Raw genomic sequence first — 12,699 nt, forward strand, 5'->3', positions numbered from 1 at the left:
GAAACTTTTTTTTGTATCTATTGTGTATTATTTAAAATTCTAATTCATTTACAAAAGAGATTTGTATTTATAGTTTGCTGTGAAATAAAAACAAAAACTAAAGATTGTATTTTGTGTTTGCATTCATAAATGTCTTCATAAATAAAAGTGAGGCAGTACACTGATGGTAACAGACAGTGATTAACCTCATTCTTTTGTCTCTATACACATAGAAACATTTACATTGATGGCGACCAATAAAAGCCTCTCATTTTGTGAATAGAAACACATTTCTATTAAACGATAATAGAAGTTGAGAAGTTGTAAGTGCCTAATTGAGGAAGTACCGCGAAGTACCGCGAATGTGAACGTAAGATTAAACGCAAAATATATATTACAAGTTTGTGTCTGTCGTTGTATTTCTGTGAATGGCATTTTACACATTTGTGTCTACTTGTCTGCAGCTTCAAATTCAGAATACAGGTTTGTGACTATTGTCTGTGAGTGCAAATTTCAACATTCAACTTCAGATTTTTATTTTACAGGTTTTCACATTGGAGCTGTGAGTGTAAATGTTCATGTACAAGTACAAATATTTATTTTACAAGTTCTCAAATTCACATTTACGTGCTCTCGAGTTTTGCTACTGATTTACCTTCATAATGGAAAGTCCCCATAAAATATGAAAAAATAACATTGCTTTGTCTGTTGAAGACTGGTCTTGTTGAAATGAAAGGCCTGTTGATCAAATCATCCCAGTCTCATCAGCTGGACTGAAAGAAGTTTCAGTGCTCTTAGGACACTGAAAACATGGCTCAGAGCAATGGTCACAAGTGACACTTGACAGTATTGCTGTGTGTCGTCTCCAACAGGACAAACTGGACAGAATTGATGTGAAACATATGCCAACAGTTACTTTCTGTTAAATGATTAGTTCACTTAGTTAAAAATGAAAATTCTGTCATTATTTACTCACTCTCGAGTTGTTTCAAACCAGTTTCTTTCTTCTGCTGAACACAAAAGAAGATATTTTGAAGAATGTCGATAACCAGACAGTTGATGGTAGCCATTGACTTCCATAGTATTTTTTTTCTACTATGGAAGTCAGTGGGGTCCATCCACTGTCTGGTTATCGACATTCTTCAAAATATCTTCTTTTGTGTTCAGCAGAAGAAAGAAATTCATACAGGATTGAAACAGTTTGAGGGTGAGTAAATGATTTTCATTTTTGGGTGAACTATATCCCTTTAATGAAAGATGCAGACCTGTGTTTGGCTTCTTCAAAAAGCAAGGAACAAGACAGTATTGCACTATTGCATTGCACTATGAGTGGAGTAAAGGTAAGTCTCTGTTAAACTGCCACCATGTCTTTATTAGTTATTTGTAACATTACAGAATTAATTAATTTACATATTGTTAAGGTCAATATAGACTAAAAACCTTAATACATTATCCTATTAATTTCCTGATTCCTCAGCTTATTTAGCTTATTTATTTAGAAAATTAATTTTCTATGGGCATATATACGACTGAAACAGGTAGCCTAGTGCATCATCCCAAAATTTTCAACATCAACATTTTAATATAATTATAGTCAAATATGGCCTTCACAAAAAATGTGTTTTTTTGAGGAGCTGGGGTAGTGAACTAATAGGCCCCTGTGGCGCGGCCTAAGCTTTTGTCCTTAATGGCATTTTTTTCCTTACATTACTTTTACTTTTATACTTTAAGTAGTTTTGAAACCAGTACTTTTATACTTTTACTTGAGTAAAAAGCTTGAGTTTATACTTCAACTTCTACAGAAGTCTTTTTAAACCCTAGTATCTATACTTATACTTGAGTAATGAATGTGAATACTTTTGACACCTCTGGATGTTGCCATCAAAGGCTTTTGAATTTTTTCAAAGGCTGAGTGAGTATACTACAGAAATTAATAACAACAACTATTGAAATCTTAAGTTGTAGTTTATTTTATTATTGTAATTTCAAACAGAGCTGTTCACAGAGTAAACGCAACAACGTATCTGACTAATTAAACAACCAATCACAAATGTACACACCCCCATTACTCATCACGTGCCATTTCATTCAGCTCGATCAACTCAGACATAAATATCAATCAATAAAGAGACAAAAAAAAAAAAAACATAATGCACACTGTTAACACCCCCACTTGCTCTCACATTGTTAACATAGAGTATAACGCATCATTTTCCAAAAATCAATGCATCAAACTTGATCAACTTACACTTGGTTGCAGGCTTTGTCAACACATCTGCTACCATCTCATTAGTGGGACAATACACTAATGTAATGTCACCATTATTTACAGAAGACCTAATAAAATGGTACTTGATGTCTACATGTTTGCATCTTTGCCTGCTCACGGGATTTTTCGCTAAGGCGATTGTACCTTGGTTATCTTCATATACCTTAGGTTGAGAGTACTGACGGGATTTTCCAACAGTTGTTTAAGAGAGACACTGTATGGTTGTGGCTAGGGCTATATACTCTGCCTCACAGGTGGACAGTGCGACAGTTGGCTGTTTCTTTGTTTTCCATGAAATCAAAGCACCACATTCAGTTAGACTTACACAATAGCCTGTTGTACTACGTCTGTCATTACTAGCCGCCCAGTCTGCATCACTGTATGCTCTTATTCCCAGTGTCTCATTACATTTTCTGTAACACAGTTCTTTGCAAGTGTGCCTTTAAGATACCTCAGTACATGTTTAACTGTGGACCATTGCTCAACAGTTGGCTCTGTGAAATATTGTGACAGTTTGCTTACAACAAAAATTATATCAGCTCTAGTACAGATGGTCAAATAGATGAGGCTTCCCACTGCCTCTCTATATTTTTTCACATCAATCATCTTTTCGGCATAATTAGTATATTCAATTTTTTGTTCACAAGGAGTCGATCTAGGTTTGCAATCCTGCATGTTAAACCTTTGCAATATTTTTGTCACATATTTTGCTTGTGACATTCTCACACAGTTGTCACTCTGGTTAAAATTAACACCTAAAAAATGCCTTAATTTGCCCAAGTCTTTCATTTGGAATCTTTCAGTAAGCATGTCCTTCACACGTCTAAGAACATTTTCATCACTTGCCACAATCAACAAATCATCAACCCATATTACAATGATCACTTTTTCATTGGCTGTTTCCCATGTATACACACAATAATCAGCTTGATTCTGCACAAAGTGTTTTTTGGTCAAGTACTCATGTAGTACCTTGTTCCAGTTTCTGCCCGATTGTTTTAACCCATACAATGACCTTTCCAGTTTACAAACCAATTTTTCATTTGTGCCAGATTTTACTTCATAACCCTCTGGCTGTTCCATGTAAATTTCGTGATCTATTGGTGCGTTCAGGTAGGCAGTTTTTACATCCATGTGGTGCAAAATCTGATTTTCTTGTACTGCTTTTTGTATTATTACTCGGATACTTATCAAGTTAGCTGTAGGGGAAAAAGTCTCTTCATAATCGACACCTCTCTTCTGGCTGTATCCTTTGACTACATAACGTGCTTTGCACTTTTCAGATCCATCTATGTTATTCTTAATCGCATAAACCCATCTACCCCCCACTGCTTTCTTACCTTCAGGCAAACTACTTAGGGTAAATGTGTGGTTTTCTCTAAGTGACTGCATCTCCTCATCCATTGCAGACCCACTCTTTTGATCTGTCCGAGGTTACAGCTTCTGTAAAAGTTACAGGTATATTACATGTCACTCTATAACAGTAATCTATGTTGATCTGCACCTGATCAGTTTCCTCATCAGATGCCTGTTGAGAAACATAGTCATGGAGATAGTCTAGCCTCTTCCTCACTCTAGAAGGGTATCTTGGAGGCTCAGGCATAGCTTCAACTGATTGGGTCTGAGGACTACTACTCAGTTCCTCCTCTTTGACTGAAACCTGGTCACTTGCTAGACTTGAATTTACATCCTGCCTAGTTCTATTGGCTTTCTGCTTCAGAACATCATCATCATCATCATCATCAATGCTCGTCTGAGTCTGTTGCTCAACACGGGTCTTAGAAAGAAACTTAACTAACCTGGGCCGGGTTTCCCGATAACGATGTATCTTAGCTCTTAAGAGCGCTTTCTACGTGCAAAGTTACGAACGCTCGCAGCAATTCCACGAATGTTTCCCAAAAATGAACTTAACATGAACGCGCGAGAACGCGCTCTACGTGCTACTTAAGAGTCGCTGTCCATTCGCGAAGTGCTGAAACATAACCTTATATGGAATCGTATTCTGAACGTTTAACCTAATAATTGTCATCTGTTGTGGATTAGCAATCAAGACAAGTCTATATAAAGCACCTACTTGCGTAGGCACTGACAAAATGGCTAAAAAAAAAACACGAAAAGATACCTTTCAAAAAGATGAAATTAATGTCCTTTTAGAGGAGATAGAGCGAAACAAAGATGTACTTTTTAACAGATTTAAAGGATTTTTTATTTTTATTTTGTTCATTTAATTTTGATTAAAATGATTAGATTAAATTATTTCAATTTTCTTGCTTTGTTTTCTGACTTTTTTAATTATTTAATTTATAAATTAATTTAACCAACAACAAAAAAAGAGTAATAAAGTGTACAATAAAGTACAATCAAAACCTTATATTATAATCACATTGCATTTGAATAAAGTTAAAGGTGTAATCTGCCGGTTGTCCTGCAGGTGTCCTCGTAAATCTGTCTTCTTACGACGCACTTGGGGATGTACGATTACTCCAGAGCCCTCGTAGATCTACGAAGATTTTCAAGTGCTACTTAAGCTACGATGCTTTTGGGAAACAGACCATAATATTAAGATCAGTCGTACGATCGTTTTTACGATCAACTTAGGCTTACGATGCTTTTGGGAAACGCAGCCCTGTGTTTTTGTACTTTCCTGCTGTCAGGGAAATAGACAATGTAGGCTGGACTGCTTTTATCATAACCAATAAAAACACCCTTTTCACATCTTGGATCCAGCTTTCTTCTATCTTGTTTATAAGCAAAACACTCTGATTGGGCCGTCTCCCTGTTAGCATCTGAACTGGTGTATGTTTGGTGCGTCTGTTAAAGCACCTGTTCCTGATTATGGCTGCAGTCTGCACTGCATAAGGCCATAAATCTTTAGGTAACTTACTCTCTATCAGCATGCACCATGCCATGTCAAAAAGTGTACGCCAATTTCGCTCTGCCGTACCAGTTTGGTGGGGAGAATATGGCGCAGAAGTCTCGTGTCTAATACCATTCTTAACCAACAGAGTTTTGTATTGCTTTGCAGTAAACTCAGTGCCATTGTCTGATCGAAGACGCTGAATTTTACCATATGGGGCCATATCGGCAAGAGACCCCTCCGTTGCTTGTAGTGTGTCACTTTTACTTTTAAGACTATATACAAACACGGCACTGGTAAAATCATCAGTGAATGACAAAACATATTTATACCCCTCTCTGGACTCTGGGTGAATTGGACCGGCCAAATCTGTGTGCACTAGCTCTAGAGGCCTTTTAGCTCTTACATCAGGCTTTCTGTTTCTGGTTTGTGGAAACTTGCCTCGGGTGCACACTTCACAAGTTATAGGTTTGTTTGTTGAACCTTCAATTTTCATACCATCAACAACACCTTCTAATCTCTGCACATCATCAAAATTACAGTGTCCCAGTATCTCATGCCATGTTTTTAAATCATAACATCCATTCACTTGGTCATAACATCCATCAGGTACTGTATGCAAATAATATAATCTATCATGTAAACGAATGGGAAATTTTGTACCGTCTTTGTGCACCAGAATGTCCTCATCTTTCCTGAATGTCACGCTTGCTCCACTGGAAGCCGCTGCTTGCACCGAAAATATGTCCTGTGGGTATGAGGGTATGAGGGAGGGTACAGCGCCCGTCTCAGCATTGTTTTTAGGTGGCGTCCGCGAATGTCCACCAAGCATACCTCAGCATCACCTCTGCGCTCTGCTACTCCCTTACACCTTGTGCCGTCAGCTAACTCCATGTAATGAGTCCGTGCCTGTAACTCATCATCGAACCTCTTGAACTTGGAGAAGTCGGTGACGATATGCGAGGTTGCCCCGCAGTCGACCATCAGGCCCCTCACGTCGACACCCTGGTTGTTTGGCTGGGATCCTGCCGCTCCATCGGTCACCCTAAAAACATACTCGTCGGTCGCTTCCTCGGTGACCCTCCATGTTGCGTCCTGGCGCCGTCTCCTCCTGCAGGTTACGTCGCGATGAGTATTACTCTTGCAGTGGCTGCACCACAGTTTGCGCCGGCAAGCGCGGGCAATGTGTCCCTTCAGACCGCATCTGTAGCACACCACATCCGCTGCAGCCCGTTCAGTTGAGTCAGCACTGGTGGGTCTCGCAGGCCACTGTTTTGTCCGCACAGCCATTACATTGTCCTCTGCAGCTGGAGCACGCATCTTTTCGATGTCCTCGTAGCTCCGAAGTTTTGTTTTAAACTCAGCAAACGTTATCCTGTCATCCGATTGTGTTATATGGATGGCAAACTGTTTAAAAGTCTCAGGAAGCCCCTTTAGAACCATAGCCACCAGCAGTCCGTCACTCAAAGTCTCTCCAGCATTTCGTAAAGCCGTGATAGCAGTTTCAGCACGAATAACATATTCAGTCACACTCTCGCTGCTTGATTTTTGAAGCGAGGTTAGCTCAGTATACAGGCTTATTACTCGTGGCTTTCCTTTACCTGCATAGTAGTCTCTCAAAATCTTTAGCGCTGCGCGCCCATCGTCGGCTGCTTCTCGCATTACAAGCGACAAACTTTTATCGTCCAAGAACTGGATTAATTCTGCATATGCCTCGGCATTCGAAGCTGCTTCTTCCGGTGTCTCCACACCCGCTGATTCCGTAGTAATTATCTCTTTCAGGCCTTGCAGCCGGAGGTGGCCCAAAAACTTAACCTCCCAAAGGTAATAATTATTTTCATCCCCGTCAAACAGTAGCCGCGACCAGCGACCGCTATGTTCTGTTTTTCTGGCGTTAGGCCTACTCATGGCTCTACTTAAACAAACACTTGACTTCTTAACTTTCTGGGTCCATAACCTGTTCACAGAGTAAGCACAACAACGTATCTGACTTGCAACACACAAACAGCAGCAGCTGTGCTCACTCAAGGTGATTTTATTAATTAAACAACCAATCACAAATGTACACACCCCCATTACTCATCACATGCCATTTCATTCAGCTCGATCAACTCAGACATAAGTATCAATCAATAAAGAGAAAAAAAAAAAAAAAAAAAAAAACATAATGCACATTGAGAGCACACGGTTAAAAGGCACACCATTTCTACACACTTGAATTGATCAAACACACACACACACACACACACACACCAAAAAAAACAACAACATATTTTCATGTGCAAGAGAGTTGACAAATGTCAAGTTACTAAGTGAGTAAATGTAAATTTTTATAAAAAAAGTGGTTAAATAAAAAGCCTGTTCCTTTTCATGGTATGATAGATGAGACCCGTGTTTATGAAGATATCCAATTCAAATTAATGTAGTGACGATTTTTTGTTTGTCACTTTTCAAAAGTACTTTTGTCCCTTATCTCAAGAATCAGTGACTTACTAATTCATTAATCAGAGTTTCTTGTTAGTGAATAGTAGTTACTAGAATGTTAATAGTGCATTACTCATTTGTTCCTGTGTAGTTATTCATTAATGAAGGAACAGTATTCTAAAGTGTTACTGAGATTTGTAATTTATCCTTCCTCCATTTTCTTTCTGCCCTTCTACACTCATTCCTTAGAGTACGAACAAGGGTTAGGGAAAGGGTTAATGAGCTCATTGTTTCTGCCTAAATGATGTCAGCTAACTGCGTGATCTATATTATCTTAGAACTACATTTTTTACATATTGACATTGCTTTGACACAGTATATAGACACATGCATTCGTGAATACATCTTCACTCTGTCATTCATGAGCTCGGAACTCGTAATTATGATATTTTCGACTCCACTTGAAGGACGCATACAGTAAACACAGCAGTAAAGTGTGTGTGTGTGAACGAGGAAGCTGCTTTACAGCCACTCCTGTTTTACACACGTCACTCAAACACAGAACCAGAAAACTATTTCAGCTCCTCAGTTCAGGGAAACAGAAACTGAAGTATTGTTGAGCTGTTGTGTGTTTGTGTCTCTCTGTATTCATGCAGTAAAATGTCAGAAGACAGATTTTCTCAGGATGAGTTCACTTGTCCAGTGTGTCTGGATCTCCTGAAGGAACCAGTGGCCATTCCCTGTGGACACAGTTACTGTAAGATCTGCTCTTTCTTGGAGCTTGAAACTTTTTGTACCACATTGACTTTCAATGTATAGAGTAAAATAGACGAGACATTCTTCAAAATGTCATCTTTACAATCTAGAACAGGGTTCACCAATCTCGGTCCTGGAGGGCCGCTGTCCTGCAGAGTTTAGCTCCAACCCCAATTAAACACACCTGAACCAGCTAATCAAGGTCTCACTAGGCATACTAGAAACTTTCAAACAGGTGTGTTGGAGCTGGTTGGAGCTAAACTCTGCAGGACAGCGGCCCTCCAGGACCGAGATTGGTGAACCCTGATCTAGAAAGTGAGTCAAACTGGTTTGGGACAACATGAGTAAATGAGTGAGTAAATGAAGACACTTTCATTTCTGTGTGATCAATCCCTCTCAGTTCATACCTGTTTCTCTGTCCTCTGTGCTGCAGTTGATACAGTTTTGTGGTTTTTATGTTCATACTCTTTACACCGCACACAAATGCATTCTTGATCAGTGATACAGAACATTTCTAGCTCTTTATCATGTTTACGGCAGATCATGTCCTGCAGTCGTCCAGTGGCATCAATCACTTTTTGTGGTTTATGAGAGTGAAATTCCTCATGACGGTCTAAATGAGTTTGACAGTAAGATTCCTGACACACCAGACAGGACTTGACGGCTTTGTATTTTCTTCCAGTACAGACGTCACACTCCACGTCTCCAGATCCAGCGTAACAGTCAGCAGGAAGTTTAGTCTTCTTCAGTTTCTCCACCACTTCAGCTAGCATGGGGTTTTTAGCTAAAGCAGGTCTTGGACTGAAGGTCTGTCTGCACTGAGGGTGTCACATTCACCGTTTGTCTTCCTCATCTGTCTCTGCATTACACTCCCCAGAATCCTCCTTGGCACACCTGCATTCACTCTCCTCTAAGTAATTATCATCATCACCTGTACCTCGTCATCTCACCCCTTTATATTCAGCACTCTCCCTTCACTCCTTGTCTGGTCTCGTCGATACACATCTATTCATGACTCACAGACTCTCTACTTCACCTACCGGCATACTTACCGTCGATCCCGATCTTCTTCAGCCTGTCTTCAGTCCATCTTCAGAGAAGCTTCATCATCTGCATCTGCAAGAGAAAGAGAGACTTTGTTATCTTTCAGTTAAGCTTCATCCAATTATACTTACCTGTGTTCCTACCTACGATCCCAATCTTCTCTGCCAGTCATCATTCCGTCTTCTAAGGAACTCCATCATAATCTGCAAGAGAAAGAGAGAGAGAGACTTGATTACACTTCAGTTAAGCTATCATCTGATATTCAACTTACTGTTTACTCACCTGTTACATTGTACCGATCCATTCTGCAAATTAAAATATCAAACTTACCATCTTGCCTGCTTCGTTTGTACGAAACCTGACAGAAGACCAGACCATAATGCAGAGCCCCACAGAAACTACTAACCTTTTCCAGAATGGTCGATCTCTTGAGGAATATGCAGAGTTTTATTTGGATCTCTATCAGGATGTGAGCTGGAAGGAGGAGGATCTTAAATTGCACTTTTGGGGTGGACTAGAGGATCCTCTCGCCCAGATGCTACTGCTTGACGATATCCACCAGACATTCATGGAATTCGTTGATCTCACGCTATGGGTGTGCGGTTCCTCTCTCTCCGTGGGAATCGTCCAGTCAGATCTCCACATCCAATCCGAGCCATCCGATCCAGAGCCTGAGCCATCCGATTCAGAGCCAGCCATCTTCACCACGCCACCCTTCATCATCCGGAAGTCAGCCGAGCCTGTACTTCACGCCAGTCCAGCCGAGCCTGCGCTTCACGCCAGTCCAGCCGAGCCTGCGCTTCACGCCAGTCCAGCCGAACCCGCACTTCACGCCAGAGCTGCCGAGACCAAGGCAGTATGCGTCGTGCCCGCCGCCCCTGAGACTGTGAGCGTCATGCCCGCCGCGCCTGTGACTGACAGCATCGTGCCCGCCAAGCCTATGTCTGAGGTTGATGACTTCAGCGATCTTCCTCCTCTTATTGGCCCTGACGAGCCAGAGCCAGTCGCCTGCCCGCCTGAGCCAGAGTCTGTGAGCGTCGTTCTCCCTGAGCCAGAGCCAGAGTTTTCAAAGCCCTCTTCATCGCTGGTCCCGTCCAGCACAAAGCCCTCATCGCTGGTCCTGCCCAGCATAAAGACCTCTTCATCGCTGGTCCCGTCCAGCACAAAGCCCTCATTGCTGGTTCCGTCCAGCTCAAATCCCTCTTCGCCGCTTGTCCCGTCCAGCACTGAGCCCTCTTCACCGCTGGTCCCGTCCAGCACTGAGCCCTCTTCACCGCTGGTCCCGTCCAGCACTGAGCCCTCTTCAGCGCTGGTCCCATCCAGCACTGAGCCCTCTTCACATCTGGTCCCGTCCAGCACTGAGCCTTCCTCACCGCTGGTCCCGTCCAGCACAGAGCCTTCACCAATAGTTCCATCCAGTTCAGAGTCTTCTTCGCCGCTGGTCCCGTCCAGCACTGAGCCCTCTTCGCCGCTGGTCCCGTCCAGCACTGAGCCCTCTTCACCGCTGGTCCCGTCCAGTACTGAGCCCTCTTCGCCGCTGGTCCCGTCCAGCACTGAGCCCTCTTCGCCGCTGGTCCCATCCAGCACTGAGCCGTCTTCACCGCTGGTCCCGTCCAGCACTGAGCCCTCTTCACCGCTGATCCCGTCCAGCACAGAGCCTTCACCGCTGGTTCCGTCCAGCTCAGAGTCTTCTTCGCCGCTGGTCCCGCCCAGCTTAAAACCCTCTTTGTCGCTGGTCCTGCCCAGCACAGAGCCCTCTTCATCGCTTCCCAGCACAGAGCCCTCTTCATTGCTGGTCCTGTCCAGCTCAGAGCCCTCTTTGCCACTGGTGCTGTCCAACTCAAAGGCCTCTTCGCCGCTGGTCCTGCCCAGCTCAAAGCCCTCTTCGCCGCTGGTCCTGCCCAGCTCAGAGACTTCTTCGCCCCTGATCCTGCCCAGCTCAGAGACTTCTTCGCCCCTGATCCTGTCCAGCCCAGAGCCGCCTTCGCCCCCTGTCTCATCCAGCTTAGAACCAGAGCCTGATAATTTCCCCAAGAAAATTTTGGGGGGGGGGCTATAAGTCCTCTGGGGGGACCGTGGAGGCCTCACCGACATGGTTCCCAATGCCGTCCTGGCCACCCGAAGGGTCCTCTCCGCCATGGCCACCTGAAGGGTCCTCTCCGCCTTGGTCACCCGAAGGGTCTTCACTGCCGTGGCCGCCCGAAGGGTCTTCTTCGCCATGGCCACCTCTTCAGCCTGCTTCGCCATGGCCACCTCCTCAGCCTGCACCGCCATGGTCTCCTCCTCGTCCTGCACCGCTGTGGTCCCCTGATCAGCCTGCATGGCAGTGGTCTCCTCCTCAGTCTGCTCTACCACCATCCTGGAGTCCGTCCATCTGTACCCGGTCAACCTCCCCGTCACGGACTTCAGGATGCCCACCCCCCCTCCCGTGTTCTGCCTTCTTCGGCGCGGGTCGCGCCTTGTGGGAGGGGGGAGTAATGTCACATTCACCGTTTGTCTTCCTCATCTGTCTCTGCACTACACTCCCCAGAATCCTCCTTGGCGCACACCTGCATTCACTAGTAATTATCATCATCACCTGTACCTCGTCATCTCACCCCTTTATATTCAGCACTCTCCCTTCACACCTTGTCTGGTCTCGTCGATACACATCTATTCATGACTCACAGACTCTCTACTTCACCTACCGGCATACTTACCGTCGATCCCGATCTTCTTCAGCCTGTCTTCAGTCCATCTTCAGAGAAGCTTCATCATCTGCATCTGCAAGAGAAAGAGAGACTTTGTTATCTTTCAGTTAAGCTTCATCCAATTATACGTACCTGTGTTCCTACCTACGATCCCAATCTTCTCTGCCAGTCATCATTCCGTCTTCTAAGGAACTCCTTCATCATAATCTGCAAGAGAAAGAGAGAGAGAGACTTGATTACACTTCAGTTAAGCTATCATCTGATATTCAACTTACTGTTTACTCACCTGTTACGTTGTACCGATCCATTCTGCAAATTAAAATATCAAACTTACCATCTTGCCTGCTTCGTTTGTACGAAACCTGACAGAGGGCAGCTGTAGACTGTTATTTATTTTGATATATTGTATGTTCAGATATTCAATCAAAAAAATATTCTGGGGGCCATGAAAATTTTGTGAAAATGATCAAAAACTTTGACAGTTGCAATTTTATTTTATTTTTAAAGACTCTGCTGGGGAAAGGGTTATGAGCTCATTGTTTCTGCAAAAATGAATACATGATGTTAGCTAGCATGATCTGTATTATCTTAGAAACATTGAAATTACATTGACACAGTAAACATGCATTTGTGAGTAGCCTAAATCTTCGCTCAGTCATTCATGAGCTCGGAATTTGTAA

Source organism: Rutilus rutilus (assembly GCF_951802725.1).
Source record: "Rutilus rutilus genome assembly, chromosome: 1".
Classification (NCBI taxonomy): Eukaryota; Metazoa; Chordata; class Actinopteri; order Cypriniformes; family Leuciscidae; genus Rutilus; species Rutilus rutilus.